Here is a 21,196-nt window from a genome sequence, read left to right as displayed (position 1 = left end):
TCCCAAGGAGGCTAAAGCCTGAGTGGGAAACTTTTACATAAGCGACCCCTCTGGGTTATTGATTCCTATGTCCTCAGTACCCCAAACTTCATAAGGGCTGAAGAAGTAGTTATTGAAGGAAGGTTCTTGTTCTGGTATGTTGATATCTGCTCTAAGCATATGATATCCAGCTTTTCCTTGGCCACTGGCATGTCTAGTGTCTGTGACCCTAAGACTTCTGATTTGAATCTCTAGACCTGTACTGTCCAGTAATATCGCCACTAACCACATGTGGATCTTTACATTTAAATTTAATTAAAATCACCTACAATTTAAAATTCACCTCTTAGTTGCACTAGCCACATCTCAAGGGATCAGTAGCCACACGTGGCTAGTAGTTACCATACTGGACCATATAGGCAGGGAACATTGCCATCATGGCAGAAAGTTCCACTGGATGCAGGACTGCTCTGGTTTTCCTGAAGCACCGCTGATGGATTTCCTCTTTGTGTTTGCAGTGCAGCTGTCTGCTTCAGGAAGTGAAGTCTACAGTAACGAGGAGAATCTTTAAGAGCTGCCTCGCACTGTGACATGTCTGAGCCCTTGCTCCAGTCCCTGCAGCATGAACAAGGTAAGAGATACTTTTGGACATCAGCTTTCGTGTCTTCTTTACCGTACCACGATTCTTCTGGGTACATAATGCCTTCCCACGATGTGAGGACGTTGCTTCTCCTGCCACAAGCATCCCAGAGGTTGGAGAGTCGGGGGACCCCAGCGAGCAGTGTTCATAGGCGGGGTCGCAAGAGGTGGTGGTAATAGCCTTCCAGATGTGTCATTGCATTTGTCAGAAGTTTCTGAGTGGCTGAAATACCGGTTGTTAGTATAATTGCCTTGGCATAAATGTTGGAAAATTGAGTTCTGAAGCCAGACTACCCGGGTTTAAATAACAGCTCTTCCAGATGACTTTGGGCAAGTGGCTTAACCTCTCTTGTCCTCAGTTTCCTTTCCTGAAAAATGCTGATAAGAGTACCTACCTCACAGGGTTGTTAAAAGGATGAACATGAGTTCATATGTACACCAGTGCTTAATATAGTGCCTATCTACATTACAGGCATTTGATAAATATTTGCTGTTGTTGTTTCTGATGTTGAGGACAATGTTGTCTCTTAGATGTCCTTGTAGGAGAGTCTTAAGTGCATCTGCAACTTTTCTATTTATTCCTTGAGTGACTGAGGAAGTAACAATTGATTACAGTTGGACACTCAGGGATGAACAATGAATGAGTCTTAGGTTTTGCCTGCAGCAGGTGACAGGCTTGGGGGTAGTATGGCTAGTGTTTTAATGAGATGCGTACCAGGAACTCTGCAAGTACAGAAGGAACAGCCAGCTTTGGGAGATATGGAAAGGACTGTAGAGGAGGTGACATTTTGAGTCAGATCTTGAATGATAAATGGCCATTTCTTAGACATAGAGTAGGGCAGGGCATTCCAGGTAAAGGAAACAGGCTATGTTTAAGCACAAAGCATATGAGAAAGTCTGGTATGTTTGGAGAACAAAGGACTTGGTACAGCAGGATATCTCAACACTGTTAACATTGGAGCTAAGTAATTCTTTGTAGTGAGAGGCCGTCTTCCACTTTGAAGGATGTTCAGTAGCATTCCCTTTCCCCCACTTCAGTCCGGCCAACCCAAAACTTTCCCCAACATTGGCCAGTGTCCCTTAGGGGAACAAAAATACCCATGGCTGAGAACCACTGCACTGGGGGATGATGGTTGATATGAGCCCAGAAAATGAGGTAAGGGTCCAATTCTAAGAGCCACTGAAGGATCTAATACAAGGGAAAGATCTTGCCAGAGGCCTACAAGAAGAGGTAAATTATCCCATTAGCAATGGATTGTGGTAGAATTAGACAGTGTTTTGAGACAGTGTGTCTTCAAAAGGTATTATGGAATACCTAGGCTTTAAGAAAACCCATTTAGTTTGTTGAAAGTCCTTTACTAAAACCCCCTTTCCAGTGGTGATCTTTTTCTCTTGGTCTGTTGTCTGGCCTTCTCGTGCTCTCTGCTTTACCCCACTGGAAGAGACCAGAAAATAGTAAGAAATGGTTTTTGAGAGATTTTCATTTGGCCGAGAGAAGAAAACCTGTTCTGACGCCCACCATCACCACGACCACTGGCTTAAATACTTACCTTTAAGCAGTCTTTGAGGAGAAAGCTTTTGGAATACTGGAAAGTAGGCAGGTATTCCATCCCAAAGTCATGAATGGAGGGTGGGGAAGAGGAGGAGACTTATCACTGTGGTCATTGCAGACCTTGGCATCTATTAGTCAGGGTTTGGTGTACTGAAACATGAAGTCAACTCTTGGGAAGACTGGTTGGTGGACACTGCTATGACAGCCCTGCCCTAAGTTTCTCCAGGACAGCTCAAGACCTGATGTCATGGTTTGGCTCTTGATATGCAGCTGGGAACCAGACTCCTCAGACATTTCAGGTGTCTCAGTAGGTGTGTCTGTTGCTTGGGAAGGTATGTTCTGCCTAAGTGTCCCAATGAATGCTTTATTTTATGTTATTTTAATTTAAAGTAGTGATTAAGCATGATGTGTAACCTTCATAGGTCAGCATTTTTCTTATGGTTTTCTTGGCATAAGACAAAGAACACACCACCCTTTGGGGAGGAAATAGATCTCAGCTTAAATAAAACCAGACAATCATCTCATCAAGTAGGATATGTGAGTTAGAATGTTGGAAATATTTCTGTGGGTATGGTTGATTTTCTAAGTAGATGTGTTTCTAGAAAGCTGGAGAGTTTTGAATTGCGCACTTTCCACTTGCTTGGACATACAGTCTCATAAATCTCCTTTCTTCCCAAACCCCAGCTAGCGTGTGGGACACTTGAACTGTGGAGATGTCAAGTTGGAGGGCGGCACAGTGTTCTAAGGTCCACCATGATTCCTGTGAAGTGATGGGGCAATTGTGATTACAGTGAGCCATTGACATTTCTCTTTGGGTTATTTAGCAATGATATCACTAGAAAACAACTGGAATGAACCCCACAGCACAAGACACTGACCGTTTGACCAGTTTAACCAGGCTAACCTGATGGTGAATTGCTGTCCACCAAGCAGTAGCTTCTCTCCCCACATTCATGAACTTCTGTCTGTGGTAGAGTTTGGGGTCACACCAGAAAAGGGTGCAGTTCCGGGCCTCAGACAGCTTGCCCACCAGTGCATTCGTTTATACATAAGATTTCTACACAGCAGATACCCTCACATTTATTAACCTTTTTAATATTATAAACAGACTTGATTGGTTATTCATTTTGGGCTTATGTTCTAGCCTCACATGTTGAGGACACTGTGGGTGCAAAGGTTTCCCCAGGGTTCTCCTTCCCCTTGGCTCTTGTGCACACTTGGAGACCCATCTTTCCAGTTTCCATACTCTTCTCAGATCTTTTTGCAAGCGCTGACTTTCTAATCTTTATATTGATCCCAAACTCTATCATTAGGATTTCACTATAAATTTTGTCAAAAGTTTTTATCCTCTCTACTTTCTCCAGCATTCTCTTGTTAATAAAGATAGATGATATAATACGCATTGTTGCTAGTAAGAAGGGTTAATGTTTCACATTTGTGTTATTTACCTATCATCATGCTGTAAAGAAAGGATTTTAGTGTGTTACTTAAAAATCAGAGCCAAGGGCTGCCTGGGTGGCTCAGTGGGTTAAACCTCTGCCTTCGGCTCAGGTCATGATCTCAGGGTCCTTGGATCAAGTCCCGCATCGGGGAGCCTGCTTCCTCCTCTCTCTCTCTGCTTGCCTCTCTGCCTACTTGTGATCTCTCTCTGTCAAATAAAATCTTTAAAAAAATAAAAATCAGAGCCAAAGGGGAGTCAAATTGGATAGGATGGGATTTTGTAGAGACCACTGGGCAGGCTGATGAACGTTGGGTACCCAGCAGCTCGTAAGTTCACAGAGCCATGCTCACAGGACCCGTGTTCTGCTCTTGAAATCTCCCTCTTCCTAGCAGCAACCTCAGAATTACAATTTTAAACTCTTTCCTTCGTGGTCATTATTTTCATGAAGGCATATCACTTGCTGTGGTCTGCCTTGAATTTATGAGGACGCCCCATCTGATTGAAAAATAATTGATTTTTCCGTGGTTACACAGAAGGCTTCCCTCCCCCCACAATGAAAAAGGAACCTTCTTGAGACTTGTTTCTTCCTTCTTATGCTCAAATACAGTCAGATCTGATTGCTGTTGCTTTGGACAAATGCCATCGCATCCAATGAAGTACAGCCTTGTGTCTTATCTCTCTTGGTGGGTGGATGCTACTGTTTTGCTTAATATCCACCCAGCAGAATTTTTTCTCTGAACATTTTACTGTGCCAGGTTTGAGGCAGTTTCACCTTGACACTCAGATCAATATCTCTATAGTCAACTAAAGAGTAAAACTGAAATTCAGTTTTTGCTTTCATTTAGAGTTTTTCTTACTTGGCTCCTCCTTACTATGAAGCAGTGAAGTTCGGAACTCATTGCCCCCGGCTCTCCCTCCAGCATAGACATGACTCTACTTGATTAAACGTCAGCTCCTCTAACACACACTTACCAAGGGAGTACTGGGTCCCATGCACTGTGCCTATAGGACACCAGTGAACAAAATAAAGGTCTTTGCCATCCAGAGCTTCTATTCTGGCCAGGGTAAGGAGAGTCAGCTTATTTCAGAGGTTTAATACTTAAACATTCACCTACGGGTGCCTGGGTGGCTCAGTGCGTTAAAGCCTCTGCCTTCCACTCAGGTCATGATCCCAGAGTCCTGGGATCAAGCCCCACATAGGGCGCCCTGCTCAGTGAGGAGTCTGCTTCTCCCTCTGCCTGTCCCGTGGACCCCAACCCCACCTCATGCTTGTGTGCGTGTGCTCTCTCACAAAAAAATAAAATCTCAAAAAAAAAAAAAATGGTCCCATCCTCATACCTGACCCTAGTCAGCCCTGCATGGGGCTCCACAGGGAGCCTGCTTCCTTCTTTCTCCGCCTGCCTCTCTGCCTACTTGTGATCTCTGTCTGTCAAATAAATAAAATTAAATTAAAAAAAAGAAAAAGAAAAAAAATCCTTAAAACATACACCTAACATGAAAATGTACTCAGTGAAGGTAGGAAAGAGATTATCAGGCTCTCTCAGATGCAGTGAAAGAACACATTTCTCAAGGAAATTTAAACAATGTGTATCAAAGTCCAAAAAATACACATACCTTTTGACTTAGAAATTCCATTTCTACAACAGTTACTCAAAGGGAGTTGCCATGGATGTGTACAAAAATTGAGGCAATGTGTTCATCGTATATTACAATAATAGTAATTTTTGGAAGGTATTAATTGTGGTATACAGCCATACAATAAAAATACCAGGAAGGGATGAAGGGATATTTAGTGACATAAAAAGATGTTTTAAATGAGTTGTGGAGAAGGCAAATTGTAGAAGAGTATGTACAGCTGGATCATTATTTCCCTTTTCAAAAGACATACATGACTATACATACACATCAAAATGTTAAAAGCATTATCTTCTTTTGCTTGTATGTTCTAAATTTCTTAAGCAATGTACATTCTTTCATACTAAAAATACTATATAAAAAAGATATTAGGTTATTTTTAAGATACTACCTTCACTACAGTTTTGGATATACATGATAGGATGTTGTCCAGAATGTTAGCAATGGTTTTCTCAGAGGGTGGGTACATGGTATGTCTGTCTGTCTTTCTTTCTTTCTTTCTTTCCTTCTTTCTTTCTTTCTTTTTTTAAGATTTTATTTATTTATTTGACCGAGATCACAAGTAGGCAGAGAGGCGGGCAGAGAGAGGGAGGAAGCAGGCTCCTCGCTGAGCAGAGAGAGCCCGATGCAGGGCTCAATCCCAGGACCTTGGGATCATGACCTAAGCCGAAGGCAGAGGCTTTAACCCACTGAGCCACCCAGGCACCCCTGTATTTGTTTCTTATTTGAAAAAATACTTTTCTAAAAAATAAATAAATAAAATAAAATAATAATAATAATAATAGGAAAAAATACTTTTCTATATTTTTAACTTTCCTACAATGAGAATGAGTGTTTGTATATGTGATTAAAAATCAGAAAAAAAGCAAGTGGGGTGCTTGGGTGGCTCAGTGGGTTAAGCCTCTGCCTTTGGCTCGGGTCATGATCCCAGAATTCTGGGATCGAGTCCTGCATCAGGCCCTCTGCTCAGCAGGGAGCCTGCTTCCTCCTCTTTCTGCCTACTTGTGATCTCTGTCTGTCAAATAAATAAATAAAATCTTTTTAAAAAAAAAGGTAAAGGTTTTAAAATAAGTACCCCTTTAGCTGTGGTACAACTGGATAAGATATTTAGCAGACAGATAGAAAACCAGAGCCCTTGGTCAAAACAGAGATTGAAAATCGGGAGAGATTCTATGTGACATATGACCAGGAAGGAGCTTTTTGATGTGCTCATGGTTTGGAGGCAGTAGTAAGTAGAGCAACACTCTAGAAAAAGATACTGTCCTTTGCCTCAGTGACTCAAAACTTTTAAATGGAATTACATCCTCTTACTCAGTATGTGTGTCATTTCTTCATCCAGCTCTTCAAAAGACTTGGCTGATGCACACAAGTTTAGACCAGTGCTTCTCAGACTAGGGTTTGGGAACGCCTGGGGAGCCCATTCACAGGCTACCTGCAAGGTCAAAACTACTTTCATAATAATGTTAAGTCTTTTTTTTTTCTTTTCCTTTCTCTTGAGTGTACAGTACAGTTTTTCAAGAGGCTGCGTGGCATCCAATGACATTCATCCAAAATGTCTGTTTTAATTTTTAAGATGGCAACAACCATGGGTAGAAAGAATTGATGTAGACAAAAGCCCTTTAAGGTCTGCAGTCATTTTTGAGCACGTCCTGAGATAGGAGTTTGAGAAGCTGTGGGCTAGCCCATGCCTATGTCCTGGGTTTGGCAGTCCTTACTCTAGGAAGAAGCTGGACCCAGGGCTCGGAGCAGTGAGCGCCCTGGGCATGTGTCACATCTGATCTCACCTTCTACATCTGTAAGGATGTAGAATGAGCTTAGTCCTTATTTAAAAACAAAACCATTTTATGGAGTTCATAAGACTAAAGGGAACATTGTTGGCACAAGGCCAGTGTAACACCCATGCTACTTACATGTAAGTCAGATTCTGCTTAAATGGGGGATATACAGAAATGGCAAACCTGGACCTCCATTCTCTTCCATGTTTATCACACTGGGAAATTCAGTGCATTTTTAGGAAGAAAACAGGAATATAATTCCCTTCTAAGAGGTATGGGAATACAGGTATTTAATACATTAAATGTAATGTAATGTAGTAGATGGTCAATTTGCTATCAAGTAGGGAGAAGACAAATTTAAAAGAATTAACTAAATATGTTAATGCTTCGTTGTCTTTAAAATGTATGCACGAGGGGGCCCCCTGGGTGGCTCCGTCTGTTAAGCAGGTACCTTCGGCTCAGGTCACGATCCCAGAGTCCTGAGATCAAGACCCGTGTCGGTCCCCCTGCTCGGCATGAAGCCTGCTTCTCCCTCCTCCCCTTCACCCTGCTTGTGCTCTCTCTCTCACGCTCTCAAATAAATAAATCTTTAAAAATAAATAAAATGTATGTGTGTAGACAATTCATTTGTGCTAGTAAATATAGATAAAGCATACAGGTTATTTGAGAAATGCTTCCTACTTTATGTGGAAATATCTCTTGATAATTTCTAGTCATTTCTACCATGGAGGCAATATTGATGCTTTTATTTCAGTAATGAGACCTCTCCTCCTTTCTGCTTCACGGAAACCCAGTTCAGTGGGTCTCAGCTCACCTCTGAATCTCGGAGGAGCTCATGGCGGCGCCGCGGTCAGTGCCTACTTCTCTTCGTGGTCTGGGTGTGAGTGGAAAGTCTGAAGCTTTCTGTCCAGAGAAGTGGAGCATCAGATGAATCACACACTGATGCACTCAAGTCCGCACCAGCCCTCAGACCGCGCACGCAGGGCAGGGTTCACGTGGTTGCGCCGGGGCCTTGACTTGAGTGTGGAGCTCATCACGGGCCTGACTTAACAGCTCCCAATCATGTCAGAAAAGATGAAGGAGGAGCTGCACAGGTGGGAGGCAAATTAAGGCTTTGGAGTAGAAAGGCTGGACTTCGGGTTTAAGACCATAATGACCCCAGCAGGAGAAGAGATATGTTTTGACACGACGGTAATATAATTTCAAGTCTGAGAGGCCTCGTTTTGAATCACGATAAGCCCTTTGAAATGTGGCCACCGCTACTGACCATAAAATAGGTTTCACTTGAATGAAAGAGAACATTCAGTTTCATCTTGGTTTTCTTCAGGGGCCCCTCACACACTGGGCTCGGTGGTTTGGGAATCTCATTCGTCCTTATTTCTGGCAGATTTAAAGAAGAGTGCCTAGGATTTTCTTGACTGAAGCAAGTTTTGCTTATTTATTTATTTATTTATTTATTTATTTATTTATTTAAATTGATGAACTGCCCCATGCCAGCCTTCATGTGGAGCTTTAATTAAATGTTGACCAAACTGGTGGGTCCTCGTTCTGCATCACCATATCTGCCTCACTAAGCCCACACAAGCACACGGCATAATTAGACAGGTCCTTTGGGCCTGGAATGTGTGCTACGACCTCTTTCTTTGATGCTGTTTGTGGCCGGGTCCCTGTAACAAAGAGGCCAGTTGATTCTGGTCTTTGTGAATCATGCAGAGGAATGCTTCTGTCTTCCAAGTCCTCAACCCTGCCCTTCTCCTCTCAATTAGTAGTCCTTAATGGGTACAATTAAGTTACATCTTATTTAGTTAATTGGTGATTGGGTGATTGGAAACATGACTGTTTAGGTACTTAATCTGTGGTTTGTCCATCTTTAGAATATTAACCACTCAATTTGTCTGATTTTGCAAACATATCAGCTCAAATGATGGTATTGCTTTGTATCCGGGGAAATGCATAAATGAGAGATTACTTCCACCCAGCTTATTAACTTGAGGACCTAGTACTTTAAATTGCCCCTTTCCCCCGCCCTTTCTTGTGGTCCAGCTATCTTATTATTGCATTTAGCCCTTTGTTAGTATTCTTTCCAGCTTCCTTTTTTGGTCTTTTGTCTCTGTAAAATACTCCTAACATCGTTTTCTATGTTTTGAGAGAACATGGTATTTTTTAAGATATGTGCATTTTTTGCTTCATTCTTTTTTTTTAAAAAAGATTTTATTTATTTGAGAGAGAGTGTGCATGCATAGGGTGAGGCAGGTAAAGAATCCTAAGCAGACTCAGTACTGAGCACAGAGCCCCTAAGCAGGGCTCGATCCCCCAACCCCGAGATCACAGCCTGAACCAAAACCAAGAGTCAGACACTAAGCCAAATGAGCCATCCAAGTGCCCCATTTGCTTCATTCTTAAAAACCTCATATTTTGTGAAAAAATTAATAAATGTCCTAGAAGAGATGAGATACCTATTTCGAGTATATAAAACTACATATGTTTGCAGACAGTCCTCAGTTAATGTTCAGAAGACATATTTCTCGTCTTTTATAAATGACTGTGTTTAGGTTTAGATGAACATTTAGATTTTATTAATCACAGCTTGTATCTTCTTCTAGTTTATTTGGTTTTCTTTTCTTCGTGGAATAGTTTTATAACTTCTTACCACCCTCAGATTTTAATAAAGTGGCATTATCCCGAGAGGCCAGTCTCAGTTAGATATAAGTATAAGCAATTAATTAAGATAACCAACCTTAGCCAGAGAGTTAGAGTGTCATCACATGTCACAGTGATCAAGAAGCACCTGTTAATTAGAACATTGAAGTAGCAATGAATTTTAGAAGAAAACAAAGATTGGTTGAAATTAGCAATATCTGCGTGTCTTGTTTTTTCATAAATCCAACCCATAAACAATTTGTTGTGACAGCTCTAGGCTGGCGTTACGGCATTTTGGATGGGGTCTGATTATGGCTAAAAATAGACATGTGTAAAGATCAGAAGAGGAATATTAAACAATTGAAATTTTGTGAAAGACTGATGCTGTTTCATTGTAATAATTTCCCCAAAGGCACATTAGTAATGCTGCTAAATACAGACTTTAATAGACTTTAATAGTGTGTACTTTAGAGGCCTGATACACAAAGGAATAATGTATAAAACATTCATTATGGAAAATTGCTACCTTTTTTATTTAATAAGAAATCTGTTGAAACAAAACTATTGCACTGCCTATGGCATTATGTTCCTGGTATTAGCAGGCTGGAGAATAATTGCTACCATCTTTTACATGTTTCTCCTTACCTATTCTAATCAAGTTGCAGTCATATTTACTTATTTGTTCCATGAATGAAAACGGGGGCTAAAGAAAAGCATTTGCATTGGTTGCACGCTTGTCCCATTACCTGTGTAATCTCAGGCAAGCACCTTAACCTCAGACTCCATTTCTTCATTTGCACACTGGAGATCGTTCTGCTTACCTGGGAAGGTCAAGGTGGGCAAAGGTAAGTGCCGACGCGGTGGAGGCTCCTCATACCAGGCACTCAGTGAATGCTTCCTATTATGATTACTTTCTACATCTGTTTCTCTTTATTCTGGTGTTTCTACGGATGACAGTTGTTGGGGGAGCGGGAAGGGTGCGAGAGTAAGAAAAAGCAATTAAAAAGAAGCCTCGGTAAGCAGCTCTGTCGCCAAGCCTTGCATTGGATTTCAATTTGATTTTAATGTGCTGCTGCTGAGAGCCATGCTGTTGAAAAAGAGAGAAGAGTAAGAAGCAGATGCTCTGGGAAGAACAGTGGGGCATTTATCTCTTTTAATGAGATAACATCATTAGAGTGACAAAGTGCAGTGAATCGATACTCGAAATGGACTGGTGCTATCTTCCCAAAGTGCGGATTGTTATACTTCACAGCCTTAGAATCTGCTGAATCACGAATTCTGTCTTATCTGTTATTGGAGCCACCGACTTTGATCTCGCAGAACAGACCCACACCTTAGTGATCTCCACAGGAGCAGGAAAACGGACTAATTGGATAAATGAGGAAAATCCAGGGTGATTTATAAGTTGCCCTGTAATCAAGGAACCTCAGAGAAAGGAGGTTGGGTCTCCTTTTTTTTTCCCCTTTGGCTTTAAATGGCTGCACATCCTAACCCTCGTCCCCCTCCACACGCTTTCCTTGCTCCGTGTCTGCTTCTTGGTGTAATGTCAGAAACGCTAATCATGTCAGACCGTGACACTGACAGCCCTGACATTCACAACAAAGAGACAAGAAGGAGAGAGAGGGAGAGAGATCTCAGAGGGGGAAGGTGAGGAGAGGCAGCAGGGTAAGTATTTTTTTCTTGCACATAAAATCTGTAGCTGCAAAACCACCAATGTTCTGGATGTATCACATCCAAGGAAAATTAGGGAAGGAGCGAGGTGAATTCTGATGGGGATAAAATTGGGCTAGGAAGACTTTGTGCTACTATTTTTCCCCCTCTTAGATTTTCAGTGTGTAGCCTACATTATAGTTACTGTGGCTATGATTTCTTCTCACCAAGAGGAAAAAAAAAACCAAAAAACAAAATATGCTGTTAAAATATTTTTTCCCTTTCCCTACCCCAGTTTTTCTCTTTGAAACAAAGCAAAGTTAAGCGCTGATCTTAGCAGGAAGCGTGTGCTCTCTAAGGTTTTCCATTGACCAGATTCCCATAGTTTAATCTGAACAATAGCTGCTTCAGGAAAGAAGTCATCTGTAAGAGATGTTTTTTGACCGTGACAAAGCTGACTTGAGGACTGTTCAGTGTCATTCCCCTGGCTGCCTTGCCTTGGCCTCCCCGGCACCTGCCAGCTACAAGAAAAGCTTATGTTACTGCAAGTTGGAGGGCTGACTATGGCCAGGTCTTCCAAACACCTTTGAGGTTTCTCTCTCCCTCAGGCACTTTCTCCATTTGGAATTGTTCTGGTCAGTGGTCGCTGGTCTCGGATCCGTCATGACCTGGAAACCTGCCGCCACATCTTCCATGTGTTTGGAATCCAGACGCTGGGATCTAAATTGAGCTCTGAGCACTGGCTGAATCATCCTAGCTTTTCTGTAAACACGACAACCCAGCTGCCAGCTCAGCTTTTGAGGTATTTTGAATTAAAACTCTATGTCTTAGCTAGGATAGCCTTTTACTTTTTCATCACATGATGTAAAAATAAATTAATTAAATGATCAAAAACTGAAAAACAATGTATTGATTCCATGTTATTCACCTTATCGTAAAGGAAGTACATTTTTTTATTTGTATTTGAGAGCAGAAGATGATGGTTACATAGTGAATTCTCTTCAGATTGATTACAAATAATATTGAGAACTCTGGGAAAACCTGAGACCTCTATTTACAATATTCTTGTCCTTAGCACGCAAGTAATACACTGGGGCCACTTGGGAGAATTGTCCCTCTGAATTTACAAAATTAAACAAATTTAAGTGAATTATAGCATAATTTAAACTATATATAGCAACCTTGACATTGTGGCTTATTTAAAATTCTTGAGGAAATTCTACTTCTATTGGCAGAGGAGAGTAAATTGGTACCTTGGGGAGGATTTAGGGGAATTACCCCAAAATATCTTCTTGTAAACTCACAATGTTTTTTGAACTTCTTTTTTATTCTAAAAATCTACGTGGATTTTATACCGTTCTCTATGATGTGTTCATGTTTTCTAATTCATATAAAGTAACTTTAAAAATTACTTGCCAGTTTAATTACTTAGTTAAGTATTTTATCAGGTAATTTCATTGTTATAATGAATAGGTCCTCAAAATTCAGTTTGACACAATGAAAGTTTCCTTTCTTGCCAAAGTACCAACCTAGGGTCGGTCTTTCTGGTCAGTGAACTGCTTTTATTCAGCACTTGTTCAGAAATCCTGAACTCGGGCTCCTTCTATCTTCTGGCTTTACCAGCTGTATTAGGTTTCCAGGATGCTATAATAGAGTACTACAAACTGGGCACTTCAGATAACAGAAATTTATTGTCTCTCAGCTCTGGAGACTAGGAGTCCCAAGCTCAAAGTTGAGCAGGACTGGTTCTTTCTGAAGATCAGTTGTCCAGGTCTCTTTCCTTGGTTTGCAGATGGCTGTCTTCTCCCTGTGTCCCTCCATACTGTCTTCCCTCTGTCCAAATTTCCCCTTTTTATAAGGACACCAGTATTATTGAATTAGGGCTCACCCTATTCCACTAAGCCTCATCTTAACAATGACATCTATAATAATCCTATTTCTGAATTAACATCACTTTCTGAGGTATTGATGGTTAGGACTTCCACCATCTGAATGTGAAGTGAGGGACACAGTTCAGCCCATAATGTCATCTTTTGAGGCTTTTGATTGTCTGCATCTGGCTGGTGGAAGAGATAGAGCGTAAAAAAGGAGCATTATACTTCTTAATCACCAGAGCCCTGAAGGGACTGGGCATCTTCTCTTCATAGTCCATTGATGAGAGCGAGCTGTGTGGCTCCACCTGAAGGTAAGGAGCTTGGGAAAAGTCCCTGGATGACTAGTGACTGTGCTCAGTGTCTTCAGGCACATGTGTGTGCACACGAGCCAGACCAGCTTTCTAGCAAAAGATGTCATGTGTCCCATTTCTTCCCATTCCCATTCTCATATGGCACTGAAAGAGGTTTTAAGAGTATCCAAATTTGAAAATTCCATCCTGCCCTGGCTAGGAATGCTTTTCAATTAATGGTCCAAGTATTTATATGTAAATGAGTGCCTAAGGCTCACTGTTTTGTTTCCTTAAGAATCTAATAGATTCTCCAGGGAATTTTACTTACATTATTAATGGGCACCTTTTTTTTCCCCCTTATGAAACCGTGAAATCCTAATTAATGAGGCTTTACTCTTGGCCAAAAATTTAGCTTGTGGTTAGAAGGATTTCCGACAGTACAGTGACTTTTTTATATTGTTACATGTTCTATTATTACTGAAAAATGATATGCATCCAAGAAGAGAAAAAAGGATATTGTGAGTGCAGGGGACAATTACATAACCTGCTGTGCTTATCTCAAATGGCTAGACTTTAGTATTTAATTATAAAAGTCTTGTCTCTCCTATCAGGTTAGTCATTATTTCGAAAGTTGAACGTGGGTTTTATAAGTGACTAAGTAATTGCTTTATATGTTCCTTTTCAATTACAGTAAGAAGTCATGAATTCACTACATTTAGAACTGCTAAAAATTATTTAGATTTGCCTGTTGAATAGGTTTTTTTTTTCTAAAAAAGGACTAGGGAAAAAATTTCCACTGTAAATTTTTGGCTTCTCAAAGTAATTTGTAAGAAATTTCCCATGAAAAAAGATACTGCTAGTAATTTAAAAAGGATAAGTAGAGTGCAGTCTGAAAACTTGGTAGGTAGTGTGAAAACACATTAATACTACTGAACCATAATATTTAATTTAGACTTCTAGTCATGAAGTTCCATGTCAAGAAATCATTCTCTTGCTGTTTTATTATTCTGGTACCTTAAAACACTGATGTTATCTCAAGACTTAAAACCTATCTACCAGCGGTAACAATAGATTTCCTTTTGGTCAAAAAAGCCCTGACAGTGATACTTTAGTAAAGATAATTATTTCAATGATGGCCTTTTAATCTTTAGTGGCTATACCTTTTAATATGTCAAAATAGACTAAAACAAGTATTGGAGTCATTTTAAGAATGAATTAAATCCTCATTCGTTTAGATTTATAAATTCAGATTTTTTGGAGAAGGGTCTAGGATGAAGTGTATCCTTTGTCAATTTTTGATAACTAATCATTATTTTATGTTGTTACCATTTTATTGAGTGCCTACCGTTTGCACTAGCTCCTTTTAAAATAGACTATATATATACATATATTTTTTAAAATATTTTATTTATTTATTTGACAGATAGAGATCACAAGTAGGCAGAGGCAGGGAGAAAGAGAGGGGGAAGCAGGCTTCCTGCTGAGCAGAGAGCCTGATGTGGGGCTTGATTCCAGGACCCTGAGATCATAATCTGAGCCAAAGGCAGAGACTTAACCCACTGAACCACCCAGGTGCCCCTAAAATAGACTGTATTATTGCTGATTTTCACAGCCAGTTTGCAAGAGTTGTTATTATTCCCACTTTACAGATGGGGGAACTCAGGGATGTTTAAGTAATGAGACTAGTATCCCATGTCTAGATATAGAAGAGCCAGTATCTGAATTCAAATCTTACTCTAAAACAAATGCACATTTCCATTTTGTTACATTGCTTTGTAGGAGAATATTTGTTGAAGTGAATTTGAAATAGATTAGATGCATTTGCTAAAAGCTAAAAGTAAAATGCGGCATCCCAGAATGAATGCTTTAGTTTTGGGGAGGAAAAAGCCATTTGCCATGAACAAACTAATGTAGTAGTTGGAAATTATTTCCATCTATTCATTAAAGCAGGTCTCTAGAACTTGCTAACACTTTAGTAGAGTACCACTTCCTAAATAAATGAGCAGTCTATGTATGATTCAGAATACTTCTTAAACATCCATTATCTGACTAACGGAGTTCTTTAGAACTCAACTTAGGTTCCTGAAAACTAGTTTCTAATTCATGCTCTCACACTTGCCCCCTTTCTGAATGTGCCAGGTTATGCAGGTTTTATTGATTTGCCAAGGCAAACACAGAAAAAGGCAGCCTTGAACCATGGGTGGGCCTGGCCTGAGGGCAAGATAAAGAAAACCTGCCTATTTTCCAGTGAGAAGCTCAGCTAGAACCCTAAGATAAAAGAAAGGTATATTCCTCTGAAAACATTTCACCTTTTCACCTTTCCTAGCAACCTGATAAGCCTGACTTCTGATGAAAAGGATGATTTAGAGTTTTGAGGGGTATCTATATCATTTTCAGTTTCATGCCATTTATTCTGTTCATGGTTTCTGCCGTGTGACTGTGGCCAAGTCACATCACCTATTTGAAACTTGGTGTCACCATACGTATGAGGAAGCAGTGGGAGTAGACCAGGAGTCGTTAGCCTCGTGTCTCAGCCTAGGGTGGCTTCAGAGGGTATCTGGAAAATGCTAAGAACTGAGTCCCATGTTTTGTATGCATCTGCATTTTTCTGGAGAGAGTGGTTCGTGACTTATTGCATCAGATTCTCCAGGGCCTCAACACACAAAGAAATCTACAGGACAGATTCTGTCTGAAGTCTATACGGACTATAGCATTCTAGTTTTCTATAAATTTTATTGTGTACAGGCTGTTGTAGACTGCACAGATGAGAAAATGAGTACATTCTATCTTCCTCCTACAGCATGACACGTTAAGGGAAACTTGGAGTGTTTTTATTGTAGACGACGGCTTCTCTGTCCTCTAAGATGAACCTGCTGTGTATAGCAGATGTGCAATAAATATTTGTGGATGGTGACAAAATTCTGTTATTAGCGGATGGATAGTCAATTCATTAGAAGTGAGTTACGTTTGGGTATTGAATGAACATGTTTTTCGAGTCTGAACACTTTTTTGTAGTTCCCTGCAATGGTAGTTTAAAGAATCACTTAAAATAGCACTTTCTTATTTGGAATCTCAGAGAGGTGGGATGTTAGTGCCTGAAAAACGTGCCGCATGAATAGATCGATTCCCACGGTGAGGAAGCAGAGGCCCAGAGGGGTGATATTTTGGTTCTTTTGCTGTCATATCTTCAGTGTGTAAGCGTGCTGTCCCTCCAGACAGCCTTCTCATACGTGTCATGGCTCAGCAGATTAACCTGCCTGAAGCAGGAGCCCTCTTGCTCAGCAAATAAACAGACGGGGAGAATAAGAAAGCACTCTAGCACCTCCCCCTCTGGTAGGGAAGAGAAAGACTTAAATAGCATCCCTGCCCAATGGTTCAGGTAGAATCCAATGGAAGTCCACTGTTGAACGTGACTCATGCATTCACTGTATTGAAACAACAGACCCCTCCCTCCAGAACATCCCAGTTCCGTTAAAGCAAACGAAACAGCTGCTTCTTGGATGCTTAGATATGCCTTCCAAAACATCAGGGATGTTTACCTACATTACTTCTCTCCAAAAATTGCATTTCTTTTTTTCTGATGGTGGATTTTAAAAATATACATTTGACTCCTTAATATGAATATTATGTGTGTGTGAATATGTGTGTGTGAATTGCTACCATTTACTCTTTCAACCTCTGTTTGAAATTAGGCTTTTTATTCTTTGGCAACTTCGTTAAATGAGAATAATCATGGTAGGCCACAATACTATTAATTTTTCTTCAAAGTTGCTGTGAACAATCTCATTAAGATTTATTTTCCAGGCCAAGTTTGCAATTCAAAGTCAAAAGCAGGCAAAATGTTCACAGCTAGGCTGATTTTATTTTGGAAGCTGGTTTTATTTTATTTATTGGTTAATTAAAAATGTACTCAGAGAGCTTCCTTTTGTTTTTTTTTTTCATTTTTGCACTATTTTGCACTATTATAGCTATTTAACGTGAAATTTTCATGATGATAAATCACTTTTTAGAATTGTCTGAACTGGATTGGTAGTAAGAAGTAACTCTTCAAATTTTTCACTAGGAACAGAAAAGGAACAGTACAAAATATTATTAACTGTTTTCTTTGACTTAGTTTCCTAAGATAGATTTACAAATTATCAGTGCCTCTTTTGGTCATAATGAGTACACAGTATGGCACATGGTTTTGTACCATGTATATTTATGTATGTATTTTTAATAGATATAAATAAATTAGTGCCCAGGTACCAAATAATGTACACCCTCAAAATTTGAATTTCAAGGAACAGTGGCAGAAAATACCATCGCTAGAAACCGAAACTCTCAAACATCAACATAAAAATGGCTGAGATTAGCTATGTGTAAAATTCCCAGAAGGTAATCCACACTTAGACAAACCAACAAAAATCCAAATAAGTGTTGATAATGTTAGCTAAACTTAACACTTTTGAGATTATAACATGTTAATATCAGAAGCAAACAGTTGGCAGCTGGTCTGTTTGGGAGCCACAGAAAGAAGTTGTGGCCCCTGAAAATTGTAGAGATGTCCCCGATCATCGCAGACCAGTTGCGTGCTATTGGCAAAATGTATTGCCAATCCATTTTAAGTCCGTGAGGTTTAATGACACCAACCTACAATCAAATCATTTGGTTCTTTTCCCGTGCTTCTGAACTTAATGTTTTCCCAGCAGTGAGGGCTCTGGCCTCAGCATTGAGGACTGAGCTCAGCTGGAAGCTCAGCTGCTCCTCTGGCTGTGTGACCTTGGCCAAAGCACTCAGCCTCTCTGGGCTACAGCCTCCTCAGCTTGAACAAGTACACAAAAGATACTTCAAAGGCTTGTCATGAGAGTTAAATGAAATCACTAATGTGAAAGTGCCTAGGACAGTTCATGCCCCATGGTAAACTCTCAATAGATATTTTCATTAAATAATAATAATAATAATAAGCTTGCCCCAGTATTAAGTTCTTCTGGGAAGTTCTGTTTTTCAGTGTAGATTGATAAGTAAGCATTCCAGGTAATCATCAGTCTGACTTTTATGACTATGGGTAGAATGAGCAGTCTTGATGTGAACAAACACAAACCATTTCTCTTTCGTGCAAACCTGAGACCTCCGTGGGCCTGGCCTCCCTGAGACTTTTGAGTTGCAGGAGGAAACCCCCCAGAAGAGACCGTGAGAAGCACTGGCCTCCGCCACTTAACTCCCACAAAATGGAAGCTAGTCCCTTTCAGAGTTTGGTAGATTGGGTTGAAAAGTTAAGTGTGTGTGTGTGTGTGTGTGTGTGTGTGTGTGTGTGTGTCTTTTAAATAGGACCCAGAAACTAAATATATGCGTGTACTGTAGCAAACGAAAGAAATATGAGTCCCACTCACAATATATTTTTCAGATGCTGTTAACCGGGTTTATTTTTACTTTGACAGATACTTCCGTTTAGGGGGTGCTTTCCACAGACAGATTGTATTGTGCAAGAGAAAATTCGGTAAATTTTGCCTCTAGATTTCCTCCAGATCTCACAGGTGACCACACCCAAGCCTCAGTATTGCCATGTTCTCAATAAGAGACATGAGTTATTACTTCGGTAAATAACCTTGGTTTCTCTCGGGAGATTTTGTTGTCAGAATTTGTCATCTTTTTTTAATAGGACATCATGGTTAATATAGGGAAAGACCAACTATGTTTATGCAACAGAGTCAAATTAAAAGTGGTGCAATTATATTTTTATCTCACTTTTAACTTCATTAGGTCCCTACAATGACCGTGTCCTTAATGATTAAGAGTTTGCACTCTGAGCATCAGGAGACCTGGGTTCAAATCCCAGCTCAGGAACAGAGGTGCTGAGACCTTGGACAAGCTCCCTAGTGTATTCCTAAACCTATTATCTCTGAAATACCCACCTCCTAGGGCTTCTTTGAGGATTATGTTGGATCATGCCCGTATAAATGTAACATTCAGCCTCTGGTGAAAGTTGACAAATGTTAGCCATTGTGAGAAGGATGAGGGAGGAGCCCTGGCAGAGTTATCAAAAGTGACTTTTCTGTTTCAATTTAATAAACACCTGGGATTTCACATTTGCCTGCTTGTCTATTTCATGATAACCTTGAAAGGATCTGACTCATTTGGACCAAATTTGATACACTGTATTTTAGGCTTCTAGTAAGAATATCAACTCCAAATCCTGAAAGTCCCTTATATCTTCTTGTAGCTACTATGCTAAAAAAAAAATAAAAAGCTACTTTTTATAGAGAGCAAGGTATATCTCCAGAGTGACTTCAGATGTTACAGTAACCTTGGTTATGTTTTGCAGGAATCATTAGGAAGGGTTTTGAGGGTAAGGGTCTAGAAAACACTGGAAAAGGAAGTAGCTTCTTTGTCTGCTGCTCCAGTGTTTTTCTACAAGTGGTTTGACTTAGTTCTGTTGGGACTTGGTTTTGTTTCTTAAGTGGAAAAACTCTTTTGTGTCTCTATTTTATATTAATTCCAGGAGTTTGAGTCAGTGCTGAGTCCAGTAGTTGAATTAATATTGAAATCAAACTCTAAACTAATCCTTAGGATTACATCCATTATGTAACTCTGAAGTGGGCTTGAACAGAGAAAATTCCAGTACTGTTTCTCTCTCCACGTTAAATATAGTAGAGGCCAGTCTTCTCTATGAATGCACATGCTGCATCAGAAGTAGTTTTTTTAAGAGGTTTTAAATTTGGGGAAAGGATGTATGTTCTTGTTCGGCGTCCCTGTCCCGGCATTAGTAACACTAAGGAATTTTCCAAGCTGGCTACCAGAGTGAATAAAAACCAGGTGCATTTATATAATCGGCATAAAAATTATGTTCTATCTGCATTTTTAATTGAGCCAAACACTGCACAGAATTAGACACAGCCTTTGCTCTCTAGGAGTTTAAATGTAAGACAGAAGATGCTAATGTGTGTGTACATGAAGACAAATTCATTTAAAATTTTATAAGCACTGTGGATGGTTCCATTTCGTACCTTTGCAGCCTTCCTCAGCCTAGGTGACTCATTCACAAATTATCCATGCCTGTTCATTCATGAGATAAATTTTTAAAATTAAAGAACTTGTGTTTTTCTATTAGTTTTTGTAACTAATACAGTTCATTTTAGAAAAAGTAAGAAGGGAAGTATAAAGAAAAAACAAAAATCACATATAATCCCATCACCTAGAGAAGACTATCCAGTGTTATATTTTAGCAGCATTTTTAGTGTTATCTTTTAAAATGTTATCTGTGTATTTTATATAACTGAGATCTATGTTTGCACGTTTGCTTTGTGCTATTTTCACTTACCATATCTTTTCATGTTTCCTATTAAATATTTTTTAAAACACAATCTTAGGAGTGTTACGATTAAGTATAATTTGAAAGTTGAGAATCCAGTTTCTGGTCTCCTAGAACGGTCATTTAATATATAACAAGTTAAAGGATCAATCTAACTGTTCACCAGAGCATCTAGACCTATTTCCGAAATAGAGCTATTGTTCACCTAAAGTGGAAACTCACCCGGCTCTGCATATTTCCTCGGGCTGGGTTGCTGTTCCGTGTCTATCTTTCCTCATTGACTTATCAGGCTCCATGCACACATGCACGCTTGTTTATAGCAGTCTTCCTGATATGCAGCCGCGGGGTGGGTTTTGGAAAACTGCCCAGTTACATACCATTCATACTGGCTGACATTCAGCTTCTGGTAGCTAATTGGGTACTCTTAACT

The 21,196-nt window shown here is 40.0% G+C and overlaps 2 long non-coding RNA genes across 5 annotated transcripts in view; one reads left to right on the top strand and one right to left on the bottom strand.

Annotated features, from left to right (window-relative positions):
* LOC123386991 overlaps nt 1–14,843 on the top strand; it is a 27,740-nt gene extending 12,897 nt beyond the window's left edge. For both annotated transcript variants that reach the window (XR_006607890.1, XR_006607889.1), the window contains exons 2-3: nt 498–610; nt 11,920–14,843. This is a non-coding gene — a long non-coding RNA (uncharacterized LOC123386991). The remainder of the gene's footprint in view (nt 1–497; nt 611–11,919) is intronic.
* Nucleotides 609–21,196, bottom strand: LOC106007279. 3 transcript variants are annotated; one of them, XR_006607893.1, is made up of 5 exons: nt 20,989–21,196; nt 10,408–10,482; nt 9,759–9,809; nt 2,169–2,930; nt 609–2,053 (listed from the first exon to the last, which is right to left on the bottom strand). It is a non-coding gene; the product is annotated as an uncharacterized LOC106007279 (long non-coding RNA). The 3 variants fall into 3 exon arrangements; XR_006607891.1 differs by having other exon boundaries at nt 609–2,930; XR_006607892.1 differs by lacking the exon at nt 2,169–2,930.

The sequence above is a fragment of the Mustela putorius genome, unplaced genomic scaffold (genome assembly GCF_011764305.1).
Source record: "Mustela putorius furo isolate JIRA1106 unplaced genomic scaffold, ASM1176430v1.1 tig00000759_pilon_pilon_pilon, whole genome shotgun sequence".
Taxonomy (NCBI): domain Eukaryota; kingdom Metazoa; phylum Chordata; class Mammalia; order Carnivora; family Mustelidae; genus Mustela; species Mustela putorius.
The sequence above is the reverse complement of the archived record's forward strand: the minus strand, read 5'-3'. Positions and strand labels throughout refer to the sequence as shown.